The following is an 8,834-nucleotide window of genomic DNA, read 5'->3' on the forward strand; positions in this document are numbered from 1 at the left end:
CGCCAACAAATTATTGCAACAAATTTCGCAGCCAAATAAAAGCATTAATTCAGTTATTTCATTCAAACTTTATATGCCAGTTAAGGCCGTTCACTTGACTATCTGGATCATCTTTCGGATTAAAGAATTCTTTTACAGGGAGAACGTGACCGCCGCTCAAATAAGGGTACCCTTAAAAATCGACTGGACAAAAACGGAAGGGCCCAATTAAAAATCGACAACAAATCACAATAGGACAACCTTTGCAACTTTTACATGCGAGAAGAAAGCGAAGTCAATGATCAACCCCGAACAGCGTCTCTGTGGGACGCCTTACTGCTACAAATCAGAAATAGCACATCAGTGAAAATGTTTAAGCGCCACTTGCATTCACACCCCATGCGTGGATAGCCTGTTTTTCATGGCTAGCATGTTTAATGTTATGACTGCACAATACTCAATTCGCCTTTGATATGCAGCTCCTATAAGCAAACGTGTTTCCAATAAAAAGTCTGATTTTATGTAAGTGTTAGATTTTGTGTTTTGAATGTTCATGTGTAATGTATATAATGCAATGGTGGAGCATCTCCTCGATCCACTGTGTATTGTGTGGGATTGACCTGTTGTTTTCATGTCTTTTGCTACACATACGAAAGCCTTCTCTAAATGCAGTACACGTCTGTCTTTACGTGTTTGTATGTATAAGGGACAGACTGGAACCGGCATTTCAACATGTATAACGTTCTGTTTCAGTTTCTCAAACACACACAGATGAAGAGAGATATATTGTGGAGAGAGAGAGCGAGAGACTGACTATTAGGGTTTAACGTCCTCTTAGACCAACTGGTCTATATCTTGGGACAGGTATTGGTAATACGCTGAAGATATGGTGTGATACTTTGATTCGAACAAGCCCGCTGTGGCTGTCTTCTTCGACACACCAGCATTGGGTTTGTCTCGTCAAAGTATCGAAATAAGATCATGATAATCAGAGACGAGAGATGATGCATGCGTGTCTTCGTGTTTTCCAAGCCCTGAGACTTTCGCTGTGAACGTGGGATCTTTTTCGTGCGCATGTGTGCACACGGGGGTGTTCGGACACCGAAGAGAGTCTGCACAAAGTTGATTCCGAGAAATAAATCTCTCGCCGAACGTGGGGATCGAACCCACGCTGATAGCGACCAACTGGCTACAAAGCCAGCGCGCTACCAACTGAGCTACGTCCCCAAGAGCGAGAGAGAGAGAGCGAGAGAGAGAGAGAGAGGCAGGCAGACAGAGAGAGCTCAGAGTAATGGAGAAGGGAAGCAATCACCGTCAGAAATAAATGTGTGCAATATCCGACTTTTCTCCCTTTATGTGCAACGCTTTGTCACAAAGTTCTGCTGATCTGGGTCTTAACAGCATTTTCTCTTCGTTCTTTTTTTGTAGTTATTTGACCAGCCTCTGGATGATAGAGGTGTGTGTGTGTGTGTGTGTGTGTGTGTGTGTGTGTTTGTGTGTGTGTGTACATGTGTGTTAGTGTGTAGGCCTATGTGTGCGTGTTTGTGTGTGAGTGCTCTGTTAGTTCTACAAGGTGATCAACATCCTTTTTTTTTAAACACAGACACGCTTGCACAACAACACACACACACACACACACAGACACACACACACACAGAGATGAAGAGAGATCTTGTGAAGAGAGAGAAAAAACAGACAGAGACAGAGAGACAGCGCAACAGACTAACAGTCAGACGGAGGGAACAAGTGAGGTTGTTAAAGTATACTTTATTTTCAAGATTTCCAACATCAAACTCAAAGAACAAGAATAGTGCAAAACACTGATACCATCCCAGACGTAAGATACAGACAGAGACACATCAAGACAAGTTTCGCTTTGCACGGTGAAGACGCCATGCTTTTTGTTGAACTGATTCTCATGGACAATCATACCCTACACGGCTGTTCTAACTTTTCATTGTGGGAATTCTTTCCATGAAATCAAGTACATTGAGTTTCAGGACTTGTCATACATAGATTATCGTTCACCAGCAGTCAGATACTCATGACCCAGAGTCAAGGTGTGTGAACACTGTGGGTCAGTCTAACCTGCTCTGTTGTGTCACGAGTCCAGCATGACCTATCAATCAATCAATCAATCAATCAATGAGGCTTATATCGCGCATATTCCGTGGGTACAGTTCTAGGCGCTCTGCAGTGATGCCGTGTGAGATGAAATTTTATACGGCCAGTAGATTGCAGCCATTTCGGCGCATATTTACCTTTCACGGCCTATTATTCCAAGTCACACGGGTATAGGTAGACAATTATTAACTGTGCCTAAGCAATTTTGCCAGGAAAGACCCTTTTGTCAATCGTGGGATCTTTAACGTGCACACCCAATGTAGTGTACACGGGGGGAGGTTCGGACACCGAAGAGAGTCTGCACACAAAGTTGACTCTGTGAAATAAATTTCCGCCGAACCTGGGATCGAACTCACGCTGACAGCGGCCAACTGAATACAAATCCAGCGCGCTACCAACTGAGCTATATCCCCGCCCCAACACCATCCATCCTCGCGGATATCATATAATTATGTCATCCCTTCCTTCCTCCTTGAAACAAAAGTGGAGTTTGGGACAGGTACTAGTTGAACCCGTGAGGGTGCCTGCCTTACAATTGTGTTGAGGGAACCCTCACTGCCTTGAAAACCCCAATTCCTGCCTCAGTACACACACAACCTGGCCACATCTGTATCGCTTACAGAGTTTAAAGATCTGAAGTAAAATCAGTAACACTTTCCCACAATTAAAACGTTTAATCGCTTTAAAGGTTCACTCGATCTTCTTGTAAAAGAAAACAAGTCGCGTAAGGCGAAAATACAATATTTAGTCAAGTAGCTGTCGAACTCACAGAATGAAACTGAACGCAATGCCATTTTTCAGCAAGACCGTATACTCGTAGCATCGTCAGTCCACCGCTCATGGCAAAGGCAGTGAAATTGACAAGAAGAGCGGGGTAGTAGTTGCGCTAAGAAGGATAGCACGCTTTTCTGTACCTCTCTTTGTTTTAACTTTCTGAGCGTGTTTTTAATCCAAACATATCATATCTATATGTTTTTGGAATCAGGAACCGACAAGGAATAAGATGAAAGTGTTTTTAAATTGATTTGGACAATTTAATTTTGATAATAATTTTTATATATTTAATTTTCAGAGCTTGTTTTTAATCCGAATATAACATATTTATATGTTTTTGGAATCAGCAAATGATGGAGAATAAGATAAACGTAAATTTGGATCGTTTTATAAATTTTTATTTTTTTTTTACAATTTTCAGATTTTTAATGACCAAAGTCATTAATTAATTTTTAAGCCACCAAGCTGAAATGCAATACCGAAGTCCGGCCTTCGTCGAAGATTACTTGACCAAAATTTCAACCAATTTGGTTGAAAAATGAGGGCGTGACAGTGCCGCCTCAACTTTCACGAAAAGCCGGATATGACGTCATCAAAGACATTTATCAAAAAAATGAAAAAAACGTTCGGGGATTTCATACCCAGGAACTCTCATGTCAAATTTCATAAAGATCGGTCCAGTAGTTTAGTCTGAATCGCTCTACACACACACACAGACACACAGACACACACACGCACATACACCACGACCCTCGTTTCGATTCCCCCTCGATGTTAAAATATTTAGTCAAAACTTGACTAAATATAATGACGACACTCTACACTCAGTTTTCTGAGAGTGACGACGAATGGAGATATGGAGTGGAGAGCATTCAGGAGTAGGCAGGAGTGGAGATATGTATTTCTTCTCCACACGCTCTTAACCATCTTAAACTGATTTTTTTACTCTCGACATCCATTATTTACAACCATCACTTTGTTTCATTTGCCTTGTATTACTTTGTTTTACGGCAGACAATGGGTTAACCTATCACACACTGTATTTTCATTAATCTGCAAGACGTTATACTGATTTACCACACATTGTATAGATTCCCAGATTACGCTGTCAAGCGAATGCTGAGAGAAGAAACTGAACAAACAACACGAATCATGTTTGGGGGGAAGTCTCGTGCGCTTATAAGATCATAAAAAACGTGCACTCATCGCTTACGTCCCTGCTCAAATTCACCTGAGATCAATCTCATTATTTGCGGATGACTGACATTTGGGTTACAGATGATCACACGGTCTCAATAACCGTTTAGCATAAGTCCGCGGCTAGGTAGCTCCAGGGGAAACACACGGCTGGATGTAGAAAGTGGGCGGGGCCGGGGGCAGCCACAGACCTGTGTATTTAGCATTCAGGTGCAGGCGGGAGGGGCCATGACAGGTGCCGACCAGAGCTGAATTAAGCCACTTGCATAGTTGGTGCACGAAGTCACAGGGATTCCGCCAGCCGTGACCAGCGGATAGTCTGATACTGTATTAGGCCTTCACAGGTCAGTGAACTTGGCCAGTTCAAAGTTCACAGACCTAGTCCAAGTATGTGTTGGTGATTGTAGAGGGAGGACAGTACGCGAGCTAGATACGCTTGGCACGGAAAAGCATGCCAGTTTTCTGACAGAATCTGAGCAGGAGAGGTTGGTTGGCCTGTTTGCAGATGTCCCACTCAGTACACCTGCACTCAGCAACCAGGGCATGAGAGGTTACGGCACACAGCATGATCCAGAATAAATAAGGTTGTGCCGCCAATTAAAACATGGACACTGTGATGGTAAAATCACGGGGACAGGGATGACAGCCATACTGAGATCTTCATTGCAAATCACACGATGGAGATGAGACAGCCCTGTGCTCACATCGGTCACATGTCTGCCTGTCCTGGTGGGGTGTTTGACGATACCGTCCATTACACCGTCAGCTTCGCCGAATGTTCAGGCTTTTCTACACTGATCTGTCAAGGCTTTCACACAGAAGACGACCATCCTTCCATTTGGACGTATACCAACAATCAACACCGTGGCCACGTTCTGTGCATCATCAGAATTTTATTCCTGGGTTCATTTAGAAGATTGGTGTCACTTAAAAAATGAGTTCCAGCAACAAGATCCCACATTGCACAGGAAGCAGCCAGACTGTTGGTTTGTGGCCAAGTTACAGCTCTCATTCTGTGTAAACGCCTCAAGAGATGTTGGTTTGTGGCCAAGTTACAGCTCTCATTCTGTGTAAACGCCTTGAGATGTTGGTTTGTGGCCAAGTTACAGCTCTCATTCTGTGTAAACGCCTTGAGATGTTGGTTTGTGGCCAAGTTACAGCTCTCATTCTGTGTAAACGCCTCAAGAGATGTTGGTTTGTGGCCAAGTTACAGCTCTCATTCTGTGTAAACGCCTCAAGAGATGTTGGTTTGTGGCCAAGTTACAGCTCTCATTCTGTGTAAACGCCTCAAGAGATGTTGGTTTGTGGCCAAGTTACAGCTCTCATTCTGTGTAAACGCCTCAAGAGATGTTGGTTTGTGGCCAAGTTACAGCTCTCATTCTGTGTAAACGCCTCAAGAGATGTTGGTTTGTGGCCAAGTTACAGCTCTCATTCTGTGTAAACGCCTCAAGGGCTGTTGGTTTGTGGCCAAGTTACAGCTCTCATTCTGTGTAAACGCCTCAAGAGATGTGTGGCTGTCAACATGATGGCTGACACGGAGATGGACTGTAGCGTTAAATCTGACCGATGAGTAACTAGGATGGGTATAAACTGGGATGGAACATTGAGTCAAAAGCTATTCTAGTTTGTCATTTGCATTCTGGCAGTTGGATCACCCGAATGAGTACAAAGAACTGGCAACCCCAGAATATCTCAGTCTCAGTCTATGGCCATTATGCCAGCAGACATTCAGGCGGTAAGGGTCAAATAGTCAGTCAGCCCCGCTGTTCAAATCAAGCGGGGATGTCAGATGACGTGACAATCAACTGAAGCACATGCACACACAAGTTACTGTTCATAGAAACAATCATCCAATGTTTACTCTGTGCACACTGTTCATGGTAGGTATGCGCACATAAGGTGTCCAGTCCATACCCTCAGTGAACAGCATGCACTCCTGTGTACACGTCAAGAAAAAAGCCTTGTGATGTCGAAAAACAAACCATAATACATTCTCGAGGGATGAAACGTGTCCATGACCTAACGGGGCTAGCAACTGACTAACAAATGAAGCATGCATGCCCGTATGTCGTACACACACACACTACATAAATGTCACCACACACAGGCAATAACAGTGTCTTCAACAAAACGACTTTCTAGACATTCTCCACAAAAACACCGTCTGGACATTCTCCACAATAACACCGTCTGGACATTCTTCACAAAAACACTGTCTGGACATTCTTCACAAAAACACTGTCTGGACATTCTCCACAAAATCACTGTCCACACCTCCTCCACAATCATGTGTATGTAACTGGTGTGGACAAAATGGGGACAAGAGTGTGCACAGCATGATCACTTCGTAATCACCTTACACTTTACATGGATTTAAATACAACATGTATGCATCACACCTGTTACAGCAGCCATCTCAGATTGCCTGTAGCCCCCGTGAATTGTAACCATGACAAATGTACAGTACAACACAGCCTGAAATGGCAAACTCATTTTTCAGTGGACAGTCTTTCTCACACTCCTTGATGATTTAACAGTAAATCAACTCTATACAATACAATCAATCTTTACAAACAACAACCATGACAGACTTTCAATCTGAATTGAATATTGACAGTAACACATGCATGTCAGTCAGACTTAAACAGATACACACAGGGTTATGGGGGGGGGGTCACTTCTTACTACACACACCAGTGTCCGACTGACACAAACACATGCACACCACCATTCATTGTCTAATGGTTCTGACACTGACAGGTAATTTGACAAGGTAACAATTGGGTCTTTCATCATGAAATCAGATCCCAATACTGACCCACGGACGAGACAGGCAGAGCTGACGGGAAGTGAAGTTAGTGACAAGATGGCCGAGTGCAACACAGATCGGCTGACACTGTGGTTGTTGCACCAACTTCACACATCATACACAGCAAAACACATCCCACATTTCACACACACACACACTCACTAAACAACTTATCAACTCCTGCATGTGCAAATATCAGGCATGGGAATTAAAAAAGAAAAAAAGGCTGAAAATGTGAAAGTAATATCATAGTCGACGGCGCAATGCGCCTAACCTAACTAGGGCGGTCCGAGGGCATACCCCCCTCCCCCCCGCCCCGAAAAATATTTCTCCAAAGAACCCAAATTGTGCAGTTTGGTGTCATCTGACCTCCAAGTTTGCCATTTAAATTCAGTTTTCAGAACCATTTTTGCCTCCCCCATTTATCTTTTCGGCGGACACTTTTGCTTTTTCAGCGGAAAAAAAAAGAGAAAAAAAAGGCGGAAATTTGCCTTTCGGCAGATAATTCCCATGCCTAAAATATATCTGCTCAACAACACAGAAAGCAATGTTTTAAATACTTCCTTGCAACAAAAGTTTATTGAAACAAAATGAAAAGCTCCAGTCCCATACCCTCAATGTTTCACAACAAGGGGAACGTGGATCAACAACTGACTTTAAAAGCAGACTACAGACCAGAAGGATACAGCTTATATATATATGATATAACTCTTTTTCCATGATCTCTGCTTAGCACTACATTGTTGCTCCCAATCAACACCTAGGATACAACGCGTGGAAAGCAGGGCTGGCCAAAGCTTTTCAAACACTCCAGAGACTTGTTATAAACACATGTCTTGTCCTATTACATTGGATATATAATATAACACTGTGTGATATCAACAAACACAACTGCAGACATTCCCAGGTCCGTCGCGATATAACCTTGAACGGTTGAAAACCACATTAAACACCAAATAAAGAAAGAAAGAAAGAAAGAAAGAAAGATTCCCAGGTTATTACCTCCCTTTACACATAGACCGGGGCATAGCATGAAACCTCTTGCTTCTCGCGTCAAATGGTTGTGTAACACTTGGCAACAAACATTTTCAATCAGAAACGGTTTGGTCACAGCATATTTCGCCCTGCAGTCCGGACTGACGATCTAACAGCGAACAAGAAGAAGAAGAAAGAATCAGAAACGGTGAACCCACAGATATCTTCCCCAGAACAAAATGTAAGCACTCTGATGGCCTTTAGTCATTTTACACAGCGACAATGACAGAACATGCGATTTCCTTTCATACTGAACACACACAGAGACGCCTTGTTACACACATGTATCTTTTTGTAGGCAAACAGCAAAGCTTTCAAAAGGCTGCACATAGTCCACATGCCAAACACAGGTATGCAAGCAAAGGTCCAAGGCGTAAAATCTACCTGTCATTTCACACCTGTTACTTCAGAGTTTGTGTGACTCGATCGTGTGAGCAGTCTACACATTCCACTAGACAGATTGTAACGAATTTTTAGTGTGGCAGTCAGCACGGTAATTCAGCCGAGTCTTCAAAACTTCAAATAGTCAACCGAGACGGTAAATCGTCATAAGCATAAGCTAATCGAGACAGTGAATCTCCAAAGATTCTTTAGATAGTAAGCCGAGACTGTATTCGTCATAGTGACGTCACACTGTAAATGTCGATGACGTAATTTTCGTAACCCTGTCTCTTGTCTAGGAAACACGAAGGTTTGGAAAGTATTTCTTATAAACATAATATTATTGCTAAGACCAGCGATAGTGGCATGAAGCGATGTCAATGTTTAGAATTGCTTCATGATTACTAACATTCTCGTTCATTCGAGAGCAATGTAACCTATATGTATTACTTGGCGACAGACAACAATCGTCGTAACGTAAAACCAACGATCAGTCCCAGTCTGTTCGTCAAGACCCGAAGAAGTCCTGTACGAA

At 42.9% G+C, this 8,834-nt stretch overlaps 1 long non-coding RNA gene across 1 annotated transcript; it reads right to left on the reverse strand.

Moving 5' to 3' along the window:
- Positions 1-1,730: 1,730 nt before the first annotated feature.
- LOC138981348 (uncharacterized) lies at positions 1,731-8,447 on the reverse strand. Its single transcript, XR_011460619.1, has 2 exons — positions 5,153-8,447; positions 1,731-5,099 (listed from the first exon to the last, which is right to left on the reverse strand). It is a non-coding gene; the product is annotated as an uncharacterized lncRNA (long non-coding RNA).
- Positions 8,448-8,834: the final 387 nt, after the last annotated feature.

Source organism: Littorina saxatilis, linkage group LG12 (genome assembly GCF_037325665.1).
Source record: "Littorina saxatilis isolate snail1 linkage group LG12, US_GU_Lsax_2.0, whole genome shotgun sequence".
NCBI lineage: Eukaryota > Metazoa > Mollusca > Gastropoda > Littorinimorpha > Littorinidae > Littorina > Littorina saxatilis.